This window comes from Bombina bombina, chromosome 3 (assembly GCF_027579735.1).
Source record: "Bombina bombina isolate aBomBom1 chromosome 3, aBomBom1.pri, whole genome shotgun sequence".
Classification (NCBI taxonomy): domain Eukaryota; kingdom Metazoa; phylum Chordata; class Amphibia; order Anura; family Bombinatoridae; genus Bombina; species Bombina bombina.
Window position 1 is genome coordinate 1047431804 of NC_069501.1, and position 23749 is coordinate 1047455552.

The following is a 23749-nucleotide window of genomic DNA, read 5'->3' on the forward strand; positions in this document are numbered from 1 at the left end:
AAAATTACAGTAAACCCAAGTGCAAACCTATCTGTTAGTCTGCTTGTCTGTATAAATTCAGCCTTCCCTAATGGCTGCAAAGAAATATAGTTCAAGTGGGGAGAAATACAGACTAGAGATTTAAAAAGCTGCTTACAAAACTAGAGATAGATTATATAAAATTAAATTAAAAGGGGGCGGAGCCAACTGCCTATCGCAACGGTCAGAGCTTCATAGAGCTCCTGGGCTCTGTTATTTTAAACTTAGGATACTAGCTACTTACAGTGGATATAAAAAGTCTACACACCCCTGTTAAAATGTCAGGTTTCTGTGATGTAAAAAAATGAGACAAAGATAAATCATTTCAGAACTTTTTCCACCTTTAATGTGACCTATAAACTGTACAACTCAATTGAAAAACAAACTGAAATCTTTTAGGTAAAGGGAAATAAAACTAAAAAACTAAAATAATATGGTTGCATAAGTGTGAACACCCTTAAACTAATACTTTATTGAAGCACCTTTTGATTTTACTACAGCACTCAGTCTTTTTGGGTATGAGTTTTTCAGCATGGCACATTTTGACTTGGCAAGATTTGCCCACTCATCTTTGCAAAAACATTCTCAATCTGTCAGAATGCGAGGGCATCTCCTGTGCACAGCCCTCTTCAGATCACCCCACAGATTTTGAATTGGATTCAGGTCTGGGCTCTGGCTGGGCCATCCCAAAACGTTAATCTTCTTCTGGTGAAGCCATTCCTTTGTTGATTTGGATGTATGCTTTGGGTCGTTGTCATGCTGAAAGATGAAGTTCCTCTTCATGTTCAGCTTTCTAGCAGAAGCCTGAAGGTTTTGTGCCAATATTGTCTGGTATTTTGAACTGTTCATTATTCCCTCTACCTTGACTAAGGCCCCAGTTCCAGCTGAAGAAAAACAGCCCCAAAGCATGATGCTGCCACCACCATGCTTCACTGTGGGTATGGTGTTCTTTTGGTGATATGCAGTTTTGTTTTTGCGCCAAACATATCTTTATGGAATTATTGCCAAAAAGTTCAACTTTGGTTTCATCAGACCAGAACACCTTTTGCAACATGCTTTTGGGAAACTTCAGATGTGTTTTTGCAAAATTTATCCGGGCTTGGATGGTATTTTTTGTAAGAAAAGGCTTCCGTCTTGCCACTCTACCCCATAGCCCAGACATATGAAGAATATGGGCGATTGTTGTCACATGTACCACACAGCCAGTACTTTCCAGATATTCCTGCAGCTCCTTTAATGTTGCTGTAGGCCTCTTGGCAGCCTCCCAGACCAGTTTTCTTCTCGTCTTTTCATCAATTTTGGAGGGACATCCAGTTCTTGCTAATGTCACTGTTGCACCATATTTTCTTCACTTGATGATGACTGTCTTCACTGTGTTCCATGGTATATCTAATGCTTTGGAAATTCTTTTGTACCCTTCTCCTGACTGATACCTTTTAACAATGAGATCCCTCAGATGCTTTAGACGCTCTCTGTGGACCATGGCTTTTGCTATAGGATGCGACTAACAAAATGTCAGGAAAGACCTACTAGAACAGCTGAACTTTATTTGGGGTTAATCAGAGGCACTTTAAATGATGACAGGTGTGTACTGACTCCTATTTAACATGATTTTGAATGTGATTGCTTAATTCTGAACCCAGCTACATCCCCAGTTATAAACGGGTGTTCACACTTATGCAACCATATTATTTTATTTTTTTATTTTTATTTCCCTTTACCTAAAAGATTTCAGTTTGTTCTTCAATTGAGTTGTACAGTTTATAGGTCACATTAAAGGTGGAAAACGTTCTGAAATGATTTATCTTTGTCTCATTTTTTTACAGAAACCTGACATTTTAACAGGGGTGTGTAGACTTTTTATATCCACTGTATTTACCCTAAATCACCTGGAAAACATTACCGGACAGCGTAGAGAAGGTCTACCTCCTCAGTAGAGGTGAAGTGGAACTGCAACGGTGACCTGCAATACAGAGACCTGGTCATCACCAGATCTAAACAGCAGCCATAGAAGTGAGCCGGCCGCACGAATCTGTTTCCCCTCTACAGGCGCAACTTTTTGGCTACTTCTCTGCTTCGGAGGTGAAGTAAGCTTAACAGTATTAGAGGGACTGTTTACCTCTACTTGAACTGCCCAGGTCCAATCTTTACTGCAACGCTCCATCCTGCAGCCTTCAGCCCATCACGGCAACTGGAAGGTAAGCCGGGTATTCCCCCTTGCTGGCTAAGTGCAACGATCCCCTCCTTCCACACGGACACTAGCAGTTTTTTGCTAAGGGGGAACCACACTTGCAAGCCTTCATCTCCGCAATAATAAGCAGCCGGTTTGGCGCGAATCGCCATATTGGGCCCAGACACCCAGTGTATAACCTCTGCACTGCTCCTGATACAGTATCACAGCAGGGTCTGTATAACGCAGAAGGATATTAGACTGGACACAGCCCTTTTACGAGGGTCCCCTGGTGTGTTGCCATCTGGAGGGTAGACAGATAAAACTAACTATTATACCCTAACTTGCAGCATATAGCTCCCACATGGAGCAGGGACATAATTTTTTAGGCCCTCATACCACACTATTAACGTAGCACAGATCAGCTATTAGCCTAGAGGGACATTCACTGTGCTCATACCGGACTACCTGACATTAGCAGAACTGGAGTTCACAATTTAGGATTGCATTGCTATGCCACATACTATAATGGGCTTTATAGTTAACAGCTAACTGTGGTCCCTCTGGGACATTGTGCTCAATAAACCATACCTTGAATCTGCTGCAAGGCCACACAGGTCTGGGTAAGGCATTGCATCACCCAGATATAACCAGTTGCACAGTTGCTTCCTCTTGTACCACTTTTTGAAGGCCTCTACACTCTAAAATATTGGAATAAATATCCCCCATGGCCGCAAGCATCTGCCCTGTGCTTAGTGTTTAACTTCTCAGCCCTTGTGTCTGGATTACCCTGGGGGATTGGTCTCTGGTCAGTGCATATCCTTATACCCCAACTGACGGCTGGGGCTTGTGTCCATACCTCACATTAATCCTTTTAACATTACTTATCCAGTGGAAACATGTTGCACTCGCAAAAGAGGAAGAACAGGCCACAATTCCCACCCAAGAAGACGGTCATGGATCATTTCAGTCAGAGCTCCATGCTAGCACTGAACCCCCTGACTCTCCGGGGTCTGAATCAGCTGACTTTGCTCTATCTGTCCTGAAAGATATCCAACATGGCTCCCTGGAGACAGTCACCCCTACTTTTATTCTGGACTCTCTCAAATCTATGCTAGATGACCATCACTCATCGCTCTCTGCTAAACTTTCTGCATCAACTGCCGAGCTGAAAAAGGAGATCTCCTCTACAAATGAACGCATTGATATGCTTGAATGAAAGTATGAAGACCTTGCTACAGAGCAATCAAATGGGCTGACTTTTTCCCACTACCTCTCAGAATACCTGGACTCTGTTGAAGATAAAATAGCCGACATAGAGGACAGATCTCGGCGCAACAACCTTAGGATCCAGGGGGTGCCTGAGTCTGTCTCCTCATCGGACCTCCAGCCTTATCTCAAAGAACTCTTTCACAGCCTAGCTCCAACAACATCAGAATCAGAAGATTTGCTTGACAGAGCCCATCGTTCACTTAGGCCCAAAGGGCTTCCCGAGGGGCCGCCTCTTGATGTCATTGTCAGGCTTCATTACTTTACATATAAAGAGAGGATACAGAGAGCACACTTCCAGAGACTCCCACTCCCAGAGACTCCCACTCCCAGAGACTCCCACTCCCAGAGAAATTCCAGAATCTTCAGATTTTCCTGGATCTGTCTGCACGGACATTGCAGCAGAGAAAAACCTATTCAGATGTCACTACGACCCTGAGGAAGAAGAACATCAGGTACCTTTGGGGCTACCCAATTAAACTATTGATCTTCAAGGATAACCCGACACACACAATCCATAATGTTACTCAAGGACTGGAACTTCTCAAAACCTGGAACATCACGACTACTCACTCAGGTGAGCCTCAAAGACCACAGCAGCAAACTCGTCTAAACGCCAAAGCATCTGAAAGGATAGCTCTTCCCCAAAGGCAGCCTAACTCGCCTGACAGATTAGTCTTTGTATATGCTCATGGAAATTCTCTTTGCACTTTCTGGGCGACCATACACTGTCCAGAACTGTAGCCTTAGGACTCTGGTTCCTCTAATGGGGAAGCTTGGGGATCTTAATTTCTCCTGGCTGCCTTACGACACGACACAGGACTGATAAGTATAAGTTGAATTTTGAATTGGTATCTGTTGTATATGCCTTGCCTGTTTAATATGTCTTGTTCTAGGTATAAATTTTGTTCCTCAGGTTTATTTCACTCTAAAATATGCCCCTAGATTATGATAGTGAGTCGGTGGGCTAATCAAGGCTCATTTTCAGACTGCCCCCTCTAGCAGCTAAGCCATAGCTTAATTGGGCCACATTGTCTCTCATCCCCCATCACAGAGGAGGAGTGTGAGGTTACCAGATTACATGCCTGTAAGTGTTTGAATTTAGCCCTAATGAGTATGCAGCCCCGGTACTTTGTACATGGTAAAGCACAATTGCGAATACCTGCCTTAAGCGCTGCATTCTTATATGCCGCGGATCCCGCAAGGGATGTTTTTCTCAAGCCTCTCCTTTGTGTGCTTCCGTGGAGAGCATTCCAAGTTAAACTAAACATATGTTAAAACTTGAATTGTTATTTGTTTACTATACCTCACTGTATGACCTGAAAATGTACAATTGTGTACCATTTCTGTTGTCTGGCTCCCACGCTTTTAGTGGACCAGCTACCTAATTAAACACTCATAAGGAATATTTTCTTTCCAACCTCTCCCTTAGGTTCCCATATGAAGAGCCTGTTAAATATGTGTTAATAACTTGAACCTTTATTTGTTTATTATACTGCACTGTATAATCAGGAAATGTTTAATTGTGTTTCATTGTGTTTAATTTTGTTATCTTTATGTTTTTGCTTGTTTACCTTCAGTGATCTCATTGAACCAGTTATCTTTCCACTCATTCATTGAGCGTACACTACCTCTAGTATGTTTTAGCTGAGCAGTTTAATGACCCCAACTATGTAGTATGATTGGGTGATGAGTGGATATCTGTGCCCAACTATCCTCATACCCTGTTATTCTATTTGCAAGAGACACCAGTTGAGATCTTGTGTCCCATTTCGGACCCCACTTAGGCCATCACACCTATGCCCTCACCCCTGAGCCCACCACCTGAGCACAAGATTATCTGACTAAAACCATCTACTCAACTCTCAAGATCCCCGTTGTTATTCCACCTTGTCCCATCCCCACCGAATTCTGTGCCAAGGCACATCAGATTCTCGTATGCTAACGTAGAATTTTGTTTTTTCCTTTAAAAATAAAAACAAAGCACTGATCCACCTTTTTATAATTGGCCTAATGCCATACCAACATATCATCTTGGGCGGGCAATATATAGCGGCAAGAACAGGAAGGCAAATGGCAGGTACTCCAATAACCAGATAGGCGCAACTATATTCGGTAAAAAATTCAAAACTTTAATGAAAAAATATATTTAAAAATTGTATATAAAATACACAATCAAGCTGGACACAAAGACAGGGGGTGAAAAAAACAGGCCTGACGCGTTTCGCGCCCCCTAGTGGCGCTTATTCATAGGCTGCAGCACCTAGTGTGTGGTGCCTTTTTAAAGGGCAAGGAAAACCATTAACCCTTAGTGTGCAAATCATTGTTAAAAACAGTAACAAAATAAAAACAACAACAAATTTACATTGGGATTACTTACAAAAAATATAAATACAGATTCAGATTCAGACATACCTGAGCCAGTGTGTGGAATAATGTGATACCTAGACATCTTAATAAGAAATTAATATATACCAATTACCTAAGTTTGGATACTAGTAACTGAGAGATGTCCTAGTTTTCTTAAATATGTATAAACCAACTAGTATTGTACACAATAGGGATATCACAATATTAATATAGTAAGGGAAATATATAATTAATTAATAGTCTCATGACTACATAGTGCCATTTCAGTTATCAGTGAAGTAGTTAATATCGCATGCTTTATTCATTCCTAGTGGTTGGCATGTATTAAGCTTTAATATCCAAAATATTTCTTTCTTATCTAAGATTTTTTGCCTATTGCCTCCTCTAATTGGAATTTTAGCGATATCAATGATTTGGACTGAAATATCAGCCTTGTGGGTGAAATGTAAACCATTAAAGTGACTAGCGACTGCGGAGTCCTTAGAATAGTTTTTAACGTCTCTAACATGTTCCCCAAACCTGGTTCTGACTTCGCGTGAGGTTTTACCTACATATTGACTTTTACAGATATTACACGTTAAAAGGTAGATGACAAATCTGGTTTTACAGTTAGCATAGAAATCTATGACATATTGTTTATTATCTACACTTGAGTAAAAATGTGTACCCCTAATGAGATTAGGGCAAGTTAAACAATCCCTGCTACCACATTTGTATAACCCCTTCTTGGATAGCCAGTCTCCTGAGGGGACACTCGCAGTATCAGTAACCAAGCTGGGAGCAAGTACTTTCCCTAATGTCCTTGGTTTTTTAGGGACGTACCTGAAATTATTTACAAGTGGTTTGAGAATGTCATCTCCCAGAAGGATATGGGAATGCTTCTTTAAAATCTTTACTACTGCATCATAATTCGTTGAATACTCTGTTGTGAAGGCTATAGTGTCACTAGTGACTTGGTTCTTCTTATGTGCAGTAATGGGTTGTTTATTATAAGCCTTAACTGCTAGTCTGCATTGTTCAAGCCTACTTGGGTTATAGCCTCTCTTAGTAAGTCTATCTTTTAGCTCTAAGGACTGTCTGTCATAGATGGAATCATCTTGGGTATTCCTGCGTAGCCTAATAAACTGCCCTCTTGGGATGGCTTTTTTTACATGTTCTGGGTGTTGGGATGCTGCATGCAGGATTGTATTGCCTGCCACTGGTTTTCTATAGGTTTGAGTTACTATTTGATTATCACTAATTAATAAAGTAAGATCTAAATAGTTAATCTGTTTATCATTTACTTCACCTGTAAATCTTAAACCCATGAGATTATCACTCAAATATGACAGCAAATCATCCAAAATGACAATTTTTTTATCATTATTGACAATTAGCAACAAATCGTCTATGTAACGAACAAAAAGCACTACTTCATCCATCCAAGGGTTATTTGTTGAAAAAATATAAGTAAGTTCCCACCATGCCACATAAATATTTGCAAAAGCTGGGGCAAATTTTGCCCCCATGGCGGTCCCCCTGATTTGTAAGTAGTACTCTTTGTCGAACATAAAATAATTGTGCGAAAGCAAAAATTGTAAGGTTTCACAAATATAATCAATTTCTTGGTCACTAAGATTCGTGTCCCTTTTTAAAAAATAGTTGACTGCTCTTATGCCTAAGTGCTGTGGTATACTGGTATATAATGAAACTATGTCAGCTGTAATCCAACTATAGTTGTCTTTCCATTTGATTGTGTTTAATGTGGTAAGCAGATGTGATGTGTCCCTCAAATAGCTGAGTTGTCTTTGAGCTATAGGTTGTAATATAGTGTCAATCCATTCCCCTAGAGGTTCTAAAAGAGAACCTATGCCCGCAACTATGGGCCTTCCCGGGGGGGTATCCTTGTTTTTGTGAATTTTGGGGATATGATGAAATAACGGAGTGACTGGATAATCTGGTATTAATGTTGCCACATCTTCATTTTTAAAGATCCCCAAAATGACTCCATCTGCTACAAGTTTACCCATTTCTTTTTTGAAAGTATGGACAGGGTTGCCAGGCAACAACCTATATACACTGCTGTCTGAAAGTTGTCTCCGTGCTTCCTCGAAGTAGTAGGACTTATCCATGACTACGATGCTGCCACCCTTATCTGAATTTCTGATGACTATATCATCATTATTTTTAAGAGTTTTAATCGCTAGACGTTCATGATATTTCAGATTATGGGTGACAGCATCGCTGCCAGTGTCCATATCAGCTTCCAGCTTAAGTATATCATCTTGTACCAACCTATGGTAAGCATTGACCATAGGGCCTCTATAATTGGTAGGATAGAAACTAGACCCATGCTTGTTAGGTCTATCCAATATCTCCTTATGGTCCTCCTGGTCAATGCCACCCATATTGTACAATTCATTCAAGGTCGCTACAGAGCAAGCATCAGCAAATGGTAAATGTGGGGAAACTTTATCTACATCTGATGCCACAATCTTAGTTTGTGGCTCTTCAGTACCCTTATCAGTTAAGGCAAAGAACCTTTTTAAGGACAATTTACGAATGAATTTGTTTACATCCAAGAGAGTGTTAAAGCATGAAAGCCTATTTGTTGGAGCAAAACCCAGTCCTTTTGATAACACTGAAATTTCACTGTCCTTTAACTCATATTGAGAGATATTAATAACATTGAGTCCTTGTTCTAAAGACTTGTGTGACGATATTGAGGGTGTTACTTCTGCCCTTTCTTCATCTTGTGCTTTCTTTTGTCTTCCTTTACGCCACCTCCTTCTGTGTTTTTTCCTTTTTCTGCATTTTTCTTTATTTTCAAACGTGTCACTGGTTGTCCTTCCGTTTCTTCCCCCGTCTGCACCTGTAAAAAAGCACATGAGGAAAGAGGAGTAGGAGAGGAAGGAGGAGAAGAGGCAGGAGAAGACGATGAAGAAGCAGTAGAAGTGCAGTAAGAAGAAATAGAGGATATAGCTGAAGTGTTAGCTTCTGAATCCGTGGACTCTCCCTCTGAAGCACTGAATGCCACCTTCCTAGCATTCTTGTTTTTATTTTTAAGTATGGATTTTGGAGCTAGCTTGACTTGATCTTTGTCTTTATCTTTCTGCATGTTTTTGAACTGTTGTCTGTTTTTCCATGACTTATTTCTTTTATCACGTTGTTGTTGGCGCACCTCTGCCCAGTTATATACTTTATCCAGATCATAATCCTCCTTATCACGCACAAATTTTGTTCCTTTTCTTGAGGCTTGCTCTTGATCACATTTTTTCAAAGTCTCATCCATTTTCTTTTTGTGCTCAGAAAACTTAGAACTTGCTTCCAACGGTTTAAGATCCTCTTTAATGCTCTCAACCTTAACTTTTAACTTCATTCTTTTTTTCTCTTTCACTCTGATAAGGATCCTGATGAGTTTAAGGGAACACTCTGTGAGTGCCGAGTTCCAATCCTCCATATCAGGGGGGTCTTCAAATTCAAAAGATGGATATTTCTTTATTCTGAGTCCCCTTGGAATACGGTCTGCCTCTAAGTATCTATTAAAAGCTACAATGTCCCACATCAGGCGCAAATCAGAGATCAAGGTATTCTGTAGTGCTTTAAAGTTTGTTCTTATGCTTGACTCCTCAATATCACTTTCAGCCTTAGAAAATATTTTATTGAAAAAATCTTCCCTGTTGTACATATCAAACATATCAGTAGTTTCCTTGAATGAATTGTACAATATGGGTGGCATTGACCAGGAGGACCATAAGGAGATATTGGATAGACCTAACAAGCATGGGTCTAGTTTCTATCCTACCAATTATAGAGGCCCTATGGTCAATGCTTACCATAGGTTGGTACAAGATGATATACTTAAGCTGGAAGCTGATATGGACACTGGCAGCGATGCTGTCACCCATAATCTGAAATATCATGAACGTCTAGCGATTAAAACTCTTAAAAATAATGATGATATAGTCATCAGAAATTCAGATAAGGGTGGCAGCATCGTAGTCATGGATAAGTCCTACTACTTCGAGGAAGCACGGAGACAACTTTCAGACAGCAGTGTATATAGGTTGTTGCCTGGCAACCCTGTCCATACTTTCAAAAAAGAAATGGGTAAACTTGTAGCAGATGGAGTCATTTTGGGGATCTTTAAAAATGAAGATGTGGCAACATTAATACCAGATTATCCAGTCACTCCGTTATTTCATCATGTCCCCAAAATTCACAAAAACAAGGATACCCCCCCGGGAAGGCCCATAGTTGCGGGCATAGGTTCTCTTTTAGAACCTCTAGGGGAATGGATTGACACTATATTACAACCTATAGCTCAAAGACAACTCAGCTATTTGAGGGACACATCACATCTGCTTACCACATTAAACACAATCAAATGGAAAGACAACTATAGTTGGATTACAGCTGACATAGTTTCATTATATACCAGTATACCACAGCACTTAGGCATAAGAGCAGTCAACTATTTTTTAAAAAGGGACACGAATCTTAGTGACCAAGAAATTGATTATATTTGTGAAACCTTACAATTTTTGCTTTCGCACAATTATTTTATGTTCGACAAAGAGTACTACTTACAAATCAGGGGGACCGCCATGGGGGAAAAATTTGCCCCAGCTTTTGCAAATATTTATGTGGCATGGTGGGAACTTACTTATATTTTTTCAACAAATAACCCTTGGATGGATGAAGTAGTGCTTTTTGTTCGTTACATAGACGATTTGTTGCTAATTGTCAATAATGATAAAAAAATTGTCATTTTGGATGATTTGCTGTCATATTTGAGTGATAATCTCATGGGTTTAAGATTTACAGGTGAAGTAAATGATAAACAGATTAACTATTTAGATCTTACTTTATTAATTAGTGATAATCAAATAGTAACTCAAACCTATAGAAAACCAGTGGCAGGCAATACAATCCTGCATGCGGCATCCCAACACCCAGAACATGTAAAAAAAGCCATCCCAAGAGGGCAGTTTATTAGGCTACGCAGGAATACCCAAGATGATTCCATCTATGACAGACAGTCCTTAGAGCTAAAAGATAGACTTACTAAGAGAGGCTATAACCCAAGTAGGCTTGAACAATGCAGACTAGCAGTTAAGGCTTATAATAAACAACCCATTACTGCACATAAGAAGAACCAAGTCACTAGTGACACTATAGCCTTCACAACAGAGTATTCAACGAATTATGATGCAGTAGTAAAGATTTTAAAGAAGCATTCCCATATCCTTCTGGGAGATGACATTCTCAAACCACTTGTAAATAATTTCAGGTACGTCCCTAAAAAACCAAGGACATTAGGGAAAGTACTTGCTCCCAGCTTGGTTACTGATACTGCGAGTGTCCCCTCAGGAGACTGGCTATCCAAGAAGGGGTTATACAAATGTGGTAGCAGGGATTGTTTAACTTGCCCTAATCTCATTAGGGGTACACATTTTTACTCAAGTGTAGATAATAAACAATATGTCATAGATTTCTATGCTAACTGTAAAACCAGATTTGTCATCTACCTTTTAACGTGTAATATCTGTAAAAGTCAATATGTAGGTAAAACCTCACGCGAAGTCAGAACCAGGTTTGGGGAACATGTTAGAGACGTTAAAAACTATTCTAAGGACTCCGCAGTCGCTAGTCACTTTAATGGTTTACATTTCACCCACAAGGCTGATATTTCAGTCCAAATCATTGATATCGCTAAAATTCCAATTAGAGGAGGCAATAGGCAAAAAATCTTAGATAAGAAAGAAATATTTTGGATATTAAAGCTTAATACATGCCAACCACTAGGAATGAATAAAGCATGCGATATTAACTACTTCACTGATAACTGAAATGGCACTATGTAGTCATGAGACTATTAATTAATTATATATTTCCCTTACTATATTAATATTGTGATATCCCTATTGTGTACAATACTAGTTGGTTTATACATATTTAAGAAAACTAGGACATCTCTCAGTTACTAGTATCCAAACTTAGGTAATTGGTATATATTAATTTCTTATTAAGATGTCTAGGTATCACATTATTCCACACACTGGCTCAGGTATGTCTGAATCTGAATCTGTATTTATATGTTTTGTAAGTAATCCCAATGTAAATTTGTTGTTGTTTTTATTTTGTTACTGTTTTTAACAATGATTTGCACACTAAGGGTTAATGGTTTTCCTTGCCCTTTAAAAAGGCACCACACACTAGGTGCTGCAGCCTATGAATAAGCGCCACTAGGGGGCGCGAAACGCGTCAGGCCTGTTTTTTTTCACCCCCTGTCTTTGTGTCCAGCTTGATTGTGTATTTTATATACAATTTTTAAATATATTTTTTCATTAAAGTTTTGAATTTTTTACCGAATATAGTTGCGCCTATCTGGTTATTGGAGTACCTGCCATTTGCCTTCCTGTTCTTGTATATACAGCAATTTTGAGTTGATCGCTGGCTACGGCACTCTGCCAGACCATTCCATTGGAGCATTTTACCTACCATTACCGGTTCCGGTTCCGGACGCCGCTACACCGCGCTTACCTACTGAATATATAGCGGCAACTCGTCCCCACCTCTCCTATAAATGGCCTTCCTTACCCCCGTTCCTCTCCCTCATATCTATGACTAGTTCTCCCATACTCTAGCTGTATTGGACACTCTGTGCCTATACTTACTGTACCCTAACCTCCCCCCCCCCCCGCATAAAGTGCCTCTCTACCAAAGCGGTTTGTCTTGCCGATACCACACCCTTAATTTTCCCTCATTTTAAAACTTTATTATAGCACCTAGTGTCGGACATTCATTTTATTTAGCACTACCTCTCCATCCTCCCCCCTCCCCCCCCTTTTTTTCCTTCTCTCTCCTCTTCCCCTTCTCTCTCTATTTTTCTCTATTTCCTTCTTCCTCCCCTTCCCTTTTCCTCTGTTTTCTCTCTCCCTCACATCTCTATTCCTTCTCACCCACTCTATCTACTGTCTTAAAACATGGCCTTATCGTGCACATCCCACAATGTCAGAGGCCTCAACACCCCTAACAAATGCAGCAGACGTCTGCAATATCTCAACTACGCAAAGTCCCAGATAGTTTTTTTGCAGGAAACCCATTGGGTAGATGGCTCCCCCATTCCCCTTTAATCCAAGCAATACCCAGTAGTCAAGACGGCGTCCTTCTCGAGTAAATCCAGAGGGGTGGCAATTTTAATTCATAAAAGCATACTATATGAAAAATGTATGTGTATAAAGACCATCAGGGGCGTTTTCTGGTGCTAAACTGTAAGCTGGATGGAATCCCATATACCCTTGTGTCCTATTATGGTCCCAATACAGGTCAGGTTAAATCCCTTAGAAAATTCCTGCAATATCTGTGTGACGATAAATCAGGTAATCTACTCCTTGCAGGAGAGTTTAATATGGTCCCCTAAGCACAGGGCATATTACCCCTCTTTAATTAAGGTCTCCAAACAATTCTCCACCCTAATAGCACAACATAATCTGTTTGATATTTGGTGCTCTTTACACCCTAACTCTAGAGATTACCCGTGCTACTTCGCAGTTCATACTTCCTACTCCCATATCAATTTTATCTTCTGTGAGCCATACCTATTAGATTGCATACGTACTGCTCATATGCCAAGTTGCACATGGTCAGACCACTCCCCCATTCAGATGACAATGAGCTCCCCCATTACCTTGATTTCAAGGCCCCCTTGGAGGATGCCCGAATTTCTTTTAGCAGATTTAAGCAATATCACTCACATTCAAGAGGAAATTAAACAATTTCTAATCATCAATGATGATATGTCAGTGAGTGATTACTGCCTCTGGGGCTCGCTCACAGCTTATGTCTGAGGTATACTAATTAAACTTCAATCCATACATAGAAAGACCCAAGGAGAGACCTTGGTGCAACTCCACATCTAACTACGTAGACTTACGTCCCAACATAAGGTCACGCTTGACCCCAATACACTCACCCAGATAGAAACAGTAAAGCTACAAATTACGAATTTAGAAAATGTTAAAATGCAATGGCAATTGCAAAAAGTGAAACCTATTATGCCAAGGGGAATAAGGCAGATCGCCTTTTAGCCAACAAGTTGAGACAGCGGACGGCTGATGCTCGTATACCATACATTAAGACTCCTGATGGAATAGTCAGACTCCTGGCTGATATAGGCAAGACATTTGCCAAATACTACCATGACTTGTATAACCTAGAGAGCTCTCAAGAGCCCCTGCCCCTTCCTCTACAGCAATTAAAAACTTCCTCGACCCACTAACCCTACCGACATTGACAGATTAACAGAAGGACCTTTTAGATTCTCCCTTTAGTATGAAGAGATAGCACTAGCCATTAAAACCTTAAAGCCACACAAGGCCCCAGGCCCAGATGGGTATACTGCCCTCTTCTATAAAAAATTTAGCTCTCTCCTTGTACCCCTACTCACTAGAGTTTTCACCCTAGCCAGACAGACAGGTGCCCTTCCCCCTGAGTTTCTTGGGGCCACTATAGTGACAATACCTAAACCCGGTAAAGAACCCAACACGTGTGAGAACTTTAGACCTATCTCGCTAACTAATGTAGATACAAAACCTCTTGCCAAAATCCTAGCCACTAGGCTCAACCATATTCTGCCCTCCCTGATCGATTGGGACCAAGTGGGATTTACTCTGGGAAGGGAGGGCCCGACAATACCAGACACATTTTAAACATCTTCTTTGAAGCCAAAAGCAAGAAAATCCCCTGCACCACCCTAGCCTTAGACGCCGAAAAGGGATTTGACAGTGTGAATTGGCTTTATCTTTTCAAAGTCCTAAATAAGTTTGGTTTCCCGCCACAATTTTACACTTGTGTCAAAGCATTGTACGCCTCCCCGTCAGCGACAGTAAGAGGTTTGGGATTAATTTTCCTATTACTAACAGAACAAGACAGGGGTGTCCCCTGTCACCCTTGATATTTGAACTAATAATAGAACCCCTAGCTGAAGCAATTAGATCCAGCAAAAATTTTAAGGGTGTAGTTGTCACAGGACTGCCCCAAAAGACTGCATTGTTCGCTGATGATCTAACAGTGTTCCTGAGTGACCCTTCCCATTCCCTCCCTGCCCTCTTTGAACTCCTTCATACCTTTGAGACAGTTAGCTAATATAAATTAAACGTAAACAAAACTGACGCTTTAGCTATTAATATCCCTGACATAGAATATGCTGACCTCAAAAAACGATATATATTTAACTGGTCGCAACACAAACTTAAACACTTGGGAGTCTTTCTTTCTTGGACCATCTCCACCATCGTCAAGACTTACTTCTATCCACTCCTTCATTCCTTCCAGAGATGCGTGGATCATTGGAATGTGCCATGCATTTCCTGGCTTGGTAGAGTGGCAGCCTTTAAAATTACCCTCCTGCCCAAGCTAACCTACCTTTTCCGGACTTTACCGATACCCATACCCAAATCCCTCATAGGAAAATTCCACCTGCTATGTAACAAATTCATCTGGAAATACAAACACCCGCGCATAGCTACAAGAATCATGCAGTAGCCATTGCTGAGTGGAGGTGATGGCGCCCCCAACTTAGCACACTACCATGAAGCCTCTAGACTTGCCCACATCCGCCCTTGGAACTCTGTTACATCAGAGTGTAAATGGTGGAAATTGGAACAGGCCACTCTGCCAGGCTCGCTTTCTCTCTCAGACCTAATCTGGATCCCTAAACATATCCGAGCCTCATTTAATATCCAAAACAATATAGTCCTCTCGGCTCTGCACTTCTGGGATAAAATTGAGACCTATGTGATTGTGAGTATCCTATGTTGTAGGATACTATCCTATGGATTATGCATTATGTTAAATTGTACGACTACTGTCAATATATACTCCTGTCAACGTCATCACCTATTGTCTGTATTTGTTGTTTGCCTTGACAACTGTTGATGACCTTGATTTCTGATGTTGTAACATTGATATTTTTTAATAAAGATTGTTTAAAATAAAAAAATAAAAAAATAAAAAATGTATGACATCAAGATATGTATATAAAGCAAAGAAATATTTATTTCACATACAAGCTATATAAAGAGGCTAGGATGTGGCTGGTTACATATATTATAAAAATTATCACAATCTCTGTCCAGAAAATAGTGGATTAAAAAATTCTGTATAAAAGAAATTAATACCAGAAAAAAAGACTACTAATAGGATATACAAGTCACTTGATTAATGTAATGCAAGCTGTATTGCAAGCGAACCTTCAAATGTTCCAATCTATTTGCAAGTTAGCCTTAAACATAGATTGTTCCGATAATATCCTCCAATAAAGGGTGGACAAATACTAGGACTGTGTATGTACTTCCGCTCTGTGTTACCTTGAATCCTTGTATATCTCCCCAGTCCCGGTCTTGTGTTTCACAGAGATCACCTGTGGGCTTCTACAACTGCAACGGGAGACAAGGAGGCACTGGCGTGGAGACGCTTTTGCGGTATACACTATCCTTCGGTTGCTTCCGGCATGTCCGATGACGTATATCGTCACATGTATTATGGAGCCAATCAATGTCTCTGTATGACGGCTTGGTTCTTATACTTGCACAACGATCCTTCTGCTTGCAAAAAAGGGTATTTCTCTTTGGGTTTCTCTACGCAAAGAAACGTACAAGGAAATGGCTGCCTTGTCTTAAAGAAATAGTAAATATCTGACTATTTATTTATGACAATGCAGCCATTTCCTTGTACGTTTCTTTGCGTATATAGTATTTAAAATTATACAGGCTGTAGTTTAAAATGAATTTAAGGGCTGTAATGTCACATGTGTCTCTGCCTGGCCAAACGTTCATCGTCTAGAATTTGTGGATTCAACACAATAGGGACAATTTAACACATAGGTGACATCTAGTCATTTCTTCAGCAAAAAACTGGTTCTTCGAATCTCATTAGGCCTCAAATGAAAAATCTTAGACATCATGCCTCTACTAACCCAGGGGTTCCTGTGATCTAGGTAATGAGACAGATGCTCTCTTTTGAACTCTTAAATGCTATCGGCTAGATTTAGAGTTTTGTCGGTAAAGACCCGCGTAGCTAACGCTGCTTTTTTTTCCAGCGCACCCTTAAGACAACGCTGGTATTTAGAGTTGTCTGAAGGGCTGCGTTAGGCTCCAAAAAGGGAGCGTAAAGGCCTATTTACTGCCACTTCAACTCTCAATACCAGCGTTGCTTACAGTAGTGGCTAGCTGGAAAAACGTGCTCGTGCACGATTCCCCCATAGGAAACAATGGGGCAGTTTGGGCTGAAAAAAAAACCTAACACCTGCAAAAAAGCAGCGTTAAGCTCCTAATTCAGCCCCATTGTTTCCTATGGGGAAACAGTTTCTAAGTCTGCATCTAACACCCTAACATGTACCCTGAGTCTAAACACCCCTAACCTTACATTTATTAACCCCTAATCTGCTGCCCCCGCTATCGCTGACCCCTGCATTACACTATTAACCCCTAATCTGCCGCTCCGGACACCGCCGCAACCTACATTATACCTATGTACCCCTAATCTGCTGCCCCTAACATTGCCGACACCTACATAATATTTATTAACCCCTAATCTGCCCCCCCCAACGTCGCCGCTACCTTACCTACACTTATTAACCCCTAATCTGCCAACCGGACCTCGCCGCAACCCTAATAACGTTATTAACCCCTAAACCTCCACACTCCCGCCTCGCAAACCCTACAATAAATAGTATTGACTCAATAGATTGAGCTCACATTCTATTGGCTGTTCCGATCAGCCAATAGAATGCGAGCTCAATCTGATTGGCTGATTGGATCAGCCAATCCGATTGAACTTAAATCAGATTTTTCCTACCTTAATTCCGATTGGCTGATAGAATCCTATCAGCCAATCGGAATTCGAGGGACGCCATCTTGGATGACGTCACTTAAAGGAACCTTCATTCGTCGGGTAGTCGTCGTTGAAGAAGGATGTTCCGCGCCGGAGGTCTTGAAGATGGAGCCGCTCCTCGTCGGATGGATGAAGATAGAAGATGCCGCTTGGATGAAGATGTCTGCCGGTCCGGATGTCCTCTTCTGCCCGGATAGGATGAAGACTTATGCCGCTCCGGATGTCTTCTTTTGGTCCATCGGTGCCCGGCTGGGTGAACACGGCTCAAGGTAGGGAGATCTTCAAGGGGGTAGTGTTAGGTTTTTTAAGGGGGGTTTGGGTTAGAGTAGGGGTATGTGGGTGGTGGGTTGTAAAGTTGGAGGGTGGTATTGTTATTTTTTTACAGGCAAAGAGCTGATTTCTTTGGGGCATGCCCCACAAAAAGCCCTTTTAAGGGCTGGTAAGGTAATAGAGCTGTTAACTTTTTAAATTTAGATTAGGGTAGGGAATTTTTTTTATTTTGGGGGGCTTTGTTATTTTATTAGGGGGCTTAGAGTAGGTGTAATTAGCTTAAAATTCTTGTAATTTTTTTTATTTTTTGTAATTTAGTGTTTGTTTTTTTTGGTAATTTAGTTTAGTTTATTTAATTGTATGTAATTGTAGTTAATTTATTTAATTAATTTATTGATAGTGTAGTGTTAGGTTTAATTGTAATTTAGGTTTGAATTTATTTTACAGGTAATTTTGTAATTATTTTAACTAGGTAGCTATTAAATAGTAAATAACTATTTAATAGCTATTGTACCTAGTTAAAATAAATACAAAGTTGCCTGTAAAATAAATATAAATCCTAAAATAGCTACAATATAATTATTTGTTATATTGTAGCTATATTAGGGTTTATTTTACAGGTAAGTATTTAGTTTTAAATAGGAATACTTTATTTAATAAGAGTTAATTTATTTAGTTAGAATAAAATTATATTTAACTTAGGGGGGGTGTTAGGGTTAGACTTAGCTTTAGGGGTTAATACATTTATTAGAGTAGCGGCGAGGTCCGGTCAGCAGATTAGGGGTTAATACTTGAAGTTAGGTGGCGGCGATGTTAGGGAGGGCAGATTAGGGGTTAATACTATTTATTATAGGGTTTGCGAGGCAGGAGTGCGGCGGTTTAGGGGTTAATAACGTTATTAGAGTGGCGGCGTGTAGGTAGGTAGTGGCGACGTTGGGGGGGGGGCAGATTAGGGGTTAATAAATATTATGTAGGTGTCAGCGATGTTAGGGGCAGCATATTAGGGGTTCATAGGGATAATGTAGGTGGCGGCGATGTGCGGTCGGCAGATTAGGGGTTAAAAATATTTATTATAGTGGCGGCGATGTGGGGGGACCTCGGTTTAGGGGTACATAGGTAGTTTATGGGTGTTAGTGTACTTTAGAGCACAGTAGTTAAGAGCTTTATAAACCGGCGTTAGCCCATAAAGCTCTTAACTACTGACTTTTTTTTGCGGCTGGAGTCTTGTCGGTAGATGCTCTACCGCTCACTTCAGCCAAGATACCAGCGTTAGGAAGATCCCATTGAATAGATAGGATACGTAATTGGCGTAAGGGGATCTGCGGTATGGAAAAGTCGCGGCTTTAAAAGTGAGCGTTAGACCCTTTCCTGGCTGACTATAAATACCAGCGGGCGGTAAAAAGCAGCGTTAGGAGCCCTTAACGCTGCTTTTGATGGCTAACGCCAAACTCTAAATCTAGGCGTATGTTAATCAGGAGAAGTATCTCATGTCTGATCTAAGATTTGCAATATACAACCATATAGATGACCCTCTTTTTGAAGTAATTTGTCTTTCTTTGAAATACCTGCCTGAACTTAACTAGAGCAAATGTCTTCCCTTTGTTCTCACCTGGATGCATTGTAATTTTGCATATTGAGTGGGGGAGGATTGAATTGTGGTCAGCCAGGCATCTAATGTCTTACAAATAAATGAATCATTTGGTGTAGACAGCCATATCCTGTTATATAAAAGGCCAAGTGTGTTTGTCCGATGCTGTCATGTGCAGTAGAGACAGCACAAGGACAAACACCCCTGGCCTTACCTGACATGCTGTTGTGGCGAAAGTGGGTATGGCCGGATGGGAATGTGGGTGTGACCAACAGGGATACAGGGAGTGCAGAATTATTAGGCAAGTTGTATTTTTGAGGATTAATTTTATTATTGAACAACAACCATGTTCTCAATGAACCCAAAAAACTCATTAATATCAGAGCTGAATAGTTTTGGAAGTAGTTTTTAGTTTGTTTTTAGTTATAGCTATTTTAGGGGGATATCTGTGTGTGCAGGTGACTATTACTGTGCATAATTATTAGGCAACTTAACAAAAAACAAATATATACCCATTTCAATTATTTATTTTTACCAGTGAAACCAATATAACATCTCAACATTCACAAATATACATTTCTGACATTCAAAAACAAAACAAAAACAAATCAGTGACCAATATAGCCACCTTTCTTTGCAAGGACACTCAAAAGCCTGCCATCCATGGATTCTGTCAGTGTTTTGATCTGTTCACCATCAACATTGCGTGCAGCAGCAACCACAGCCTCCCAGACACTGTTCAGAGAGGTGTACTGTTTTCCCTCCTTGTAAATCTCACATTTGATGATGGACCACAGGTTCTCAATGGGGTTCAGATCAGGTGAACAAGGAGGCCATGTCATTAGATTTTCTTCTTTTATACCCTTTCTTGCCAGCCACGCTGTGGAGTACTTGGACGCGTGTGATGGAGCATTGTCCTGCACGAAAATCATGTTTTTCTTGAAGGATGCAGACTTCTTCCTGTACCACTGCTTGAAGAAGGTGTCTTCCAGAAACTGGCAGTAGGACTGGGAGTTGAGCTTGACTCCATCCTCAACCCGAAAAGGCCCCACAAGCTCATCTTTGATGATACCAGCCCAAACCAGTACTCCACCTCCACCTTGCTGGCGTCTGAGTCGGACTGGAGCTCTCTGCCCTTTACCAATCCAGCCATGGGCCCATCCATCTGGCCCATCAAGACTCACTCTCATTTCATCAGTCCATAAAACCTTAGAAAAATCAGTCTTGAGATATTTCTTGGCCCAGTCTTGACGTTTCAGCTTGTGTGTCTTGTTCAGTGGTGGTCGTCTTTCAGCCTTTCTTACCTTGGCCATGTCTCTGAGTATTGTACACCTTGTGCTTTTGGGCACTCCAGTGATGTTGCAGCTCTGAAATATGGCCAAACTGGTGGCAAGTGGCATCTTGGCAGCTGCACGCTTGACTTTTCTCAGTTCATAGGCAGTTGTTTTGCGCTTTGGTTTTTCCACACGCTTCTTGCGACCCTGTTGACTATTTTGAATGAAACGCTTGATTGTTCGATGATCACGCTTCAGAAGCTTTGCAATTTTAAGAGTGCTGCATCCCTCTGCAAGATATCTCACTATTTTTGAGTTTTCTGAGCCTGTCAAGTCCTTCTTTTGACCCATTTTGCCAAAGGAAAGGAAGTTGCCTAATAATTATGCACACCTGATATAGGGTGTTGATGTCATTAGACCACACCCCTTCTCATTACAGAGATGCACATCACCTAATATGCTTAATTGGTAGTAGGCTTTCGAGCCTATACAGCTTGGAGTAAGACAACATGCATAAAGAGGATGATGTGGTCAAAATACTAATTTGCCTAATAATTCTGCACTCCCTGTATGGGCGTGGTGAGGGCGTGGCCGGGCACGGTCAGCGCGAGAGAGAGGGGAGAGAAATAGAAAGAGAGGGGGAGAGACAAAAAGAGATAGGAAAGAGCTAAAGAGAGAGGGAGAGCAGAAGAGAGGGAAAGTGCAGAAGAGAGTGGGGGAGAGAGAGCAAAATAGAGGGGAAAGAGCAAAAGAGAGGGGAAAGAGCAAAAGAGAGGGAAGAGAGAGAAAAAAGGGAGAGGGGGAGAGAGAGAGAAAAAGAGAGGGGGGAGAGAGAGAAAAAGAGAGAGGAAGAGAGAGCAATAGAGAGGGGGAGAGAGAGAGCAAAAGAGAGGGATGGAGAGAGAGAGCAAGAGAGAGGGGGAAAGAGGGGGAGAGAGAGAGAGCAAAAGAGAGGGAGGAGAGAGAGAGACCAAAAGAGAGGGAGGGAGAGAAAATGCAAAAGAGAGGGATGAGAGAGAGAGCAAACAAAAAGGAGAGAGAGACAGAGCAAAAGAGAGGGGGGAGAGAGCGCAAAAGAGAGGAGGGGAGAGAGCACAAAAGAGAGGGGGGAGAGAGAGTGCAAAAGAGAGGGGGAGAGAGAGAGCGCAAAAGAGAGGGGGAGAGAGAGAGCACAAAAGAGAGGGGGAGAGAGAGCGCACAAAAGAGGCGGGAGGGAGAGAGTGCAAAAGAGAGAGAGAACGCAAAAGAGAGGGTGGTGAGAGCGATAGGTGTCGGCGATGTTAGGGGCAGCATATTAGGGGTTCATAGGGATAATGTAGGTGGCGGCGATGTGCGGTCGGCAGATTAGGGGTTAAAAATATTTATTATAGTGGCGGCGATGTGGGGGTACCTCGGTTTAGGGGTACATAGGTAGTTTATGGGTGTTAGTGTACTTTAGAGCACAGTAGTTAAGAGCTTTATAAACCGGCGTTAGCCCATAAAGCTCTTAACTACTGACTTTTTTTTGCGGCTGGAGTCTTGTCGGTAGAGGCTCTACCGCTCACTTCAGCCAAGACTCTAAATACCAGCGTTAGGAAGAGCCCATTGAAAAGATAGGATACGCAATTGGCGTAAGGGGATCTGTGGTATGGAAAAGTCGCGGCTTGAAAGTGAGCGTTAGACCCTTTCCTGGCTGACTCTAAATACCAGCGGGCGGTAAAAAGCAGCGTTAGGAGCCCTTAACGCTGCTTTTGACGGCTAACGCCAAACTCTAAATCTAGGCATATGTTAATCAGGAGAAGTATCTCATGTCTGATCTAAGATTTGCAATATACAACCATATAGATGACCCTCTTTTTGAAGTAATTTGTCTTTCTTTGAAATAACTGCCTGAACTTAACTAGACCAAACGTCTTCCCTTTGTTCTGACCTGGATGCATTGTAATTTTGCATATTGAGTGGGGGAGGATTGAATTGGGGTCAGCCAGGCATCTAATGTCTTACAAATAAATGAATCATTTGGTGTAGACAGCCATATCCTATTAAATAAAAGGCCAAGTGTGTTTGTCCGATGCTGTCATGTGCAGTAGAGACAGCACAAGGACAAACACCCCTGGCCTTACCTGACATGCTGTTGCGGCGAAAGTGGGCATGGCCGGATGGGAATGTGGGTGTGACCAACAGGGATATGGGCGTGGTGAGGGCGTGGCCGGGCACGGTCAGCGCGAGAGAGAGGGGGGAGAAATAGAAAGAGAGGGGGAGAGACAAAAAGAGATAGAAAAGAGCTAAAGAGAGGGGGAGAGCAGAAGAGAGGGAAAGTGCAGAAGAGAGGGGGGGAGAGAGAGCAAAATAGAGGGGAAAGAGCAAAAGAGAGGGGAAAGAGCAAAAGAGAGGGAAGAGAGAGAAAAAAGAGAGGGGGAGAGAGAGAAAAAGAGAGGGAGGAGAGAGAGAAAAAGAGAGAGGAAGAGAGAGCAATAGAGAGGGGGAGAGAGAGAGCAAAAGAGAGGGATGGAGAGAGAGGGCAAAAGAGAGGGGGAAAGAGGGGGAAAGAGAGAGCAAAAGAGAGGGAGGAGAGAGAGAGACCAAAAGAGAGGGAGGGAATGAAAGTGCAAAAGAGATGGATGAGAGAGAGAGCAAACAAAAAGGACGAGAGACAGAGCAAAAGAGAGGGGGGAGAGAGTGCAAAAGAGAGGAGGGGAGAGAGCACAAAAGAGAGGGGGGAGAGAGAGTGCAAAAGAGAGGGGGAGAGAGAATGCAAAAGAGAGGGGGAGAGAGAGAGCGCAAAAGAGAGGGGGAGAGAGAGAGCACAAAAGAGAGGGGGAGAGAGAGCGCACAAAAGAGGCGGGGAGGGAGAGAGTGCAAAAGAGAGAGAGAACGCAAAAGAGAGGGGGTGAGAGAGATCGTAAAAGAGAGTGGGGACAGAGAGCACAAAAG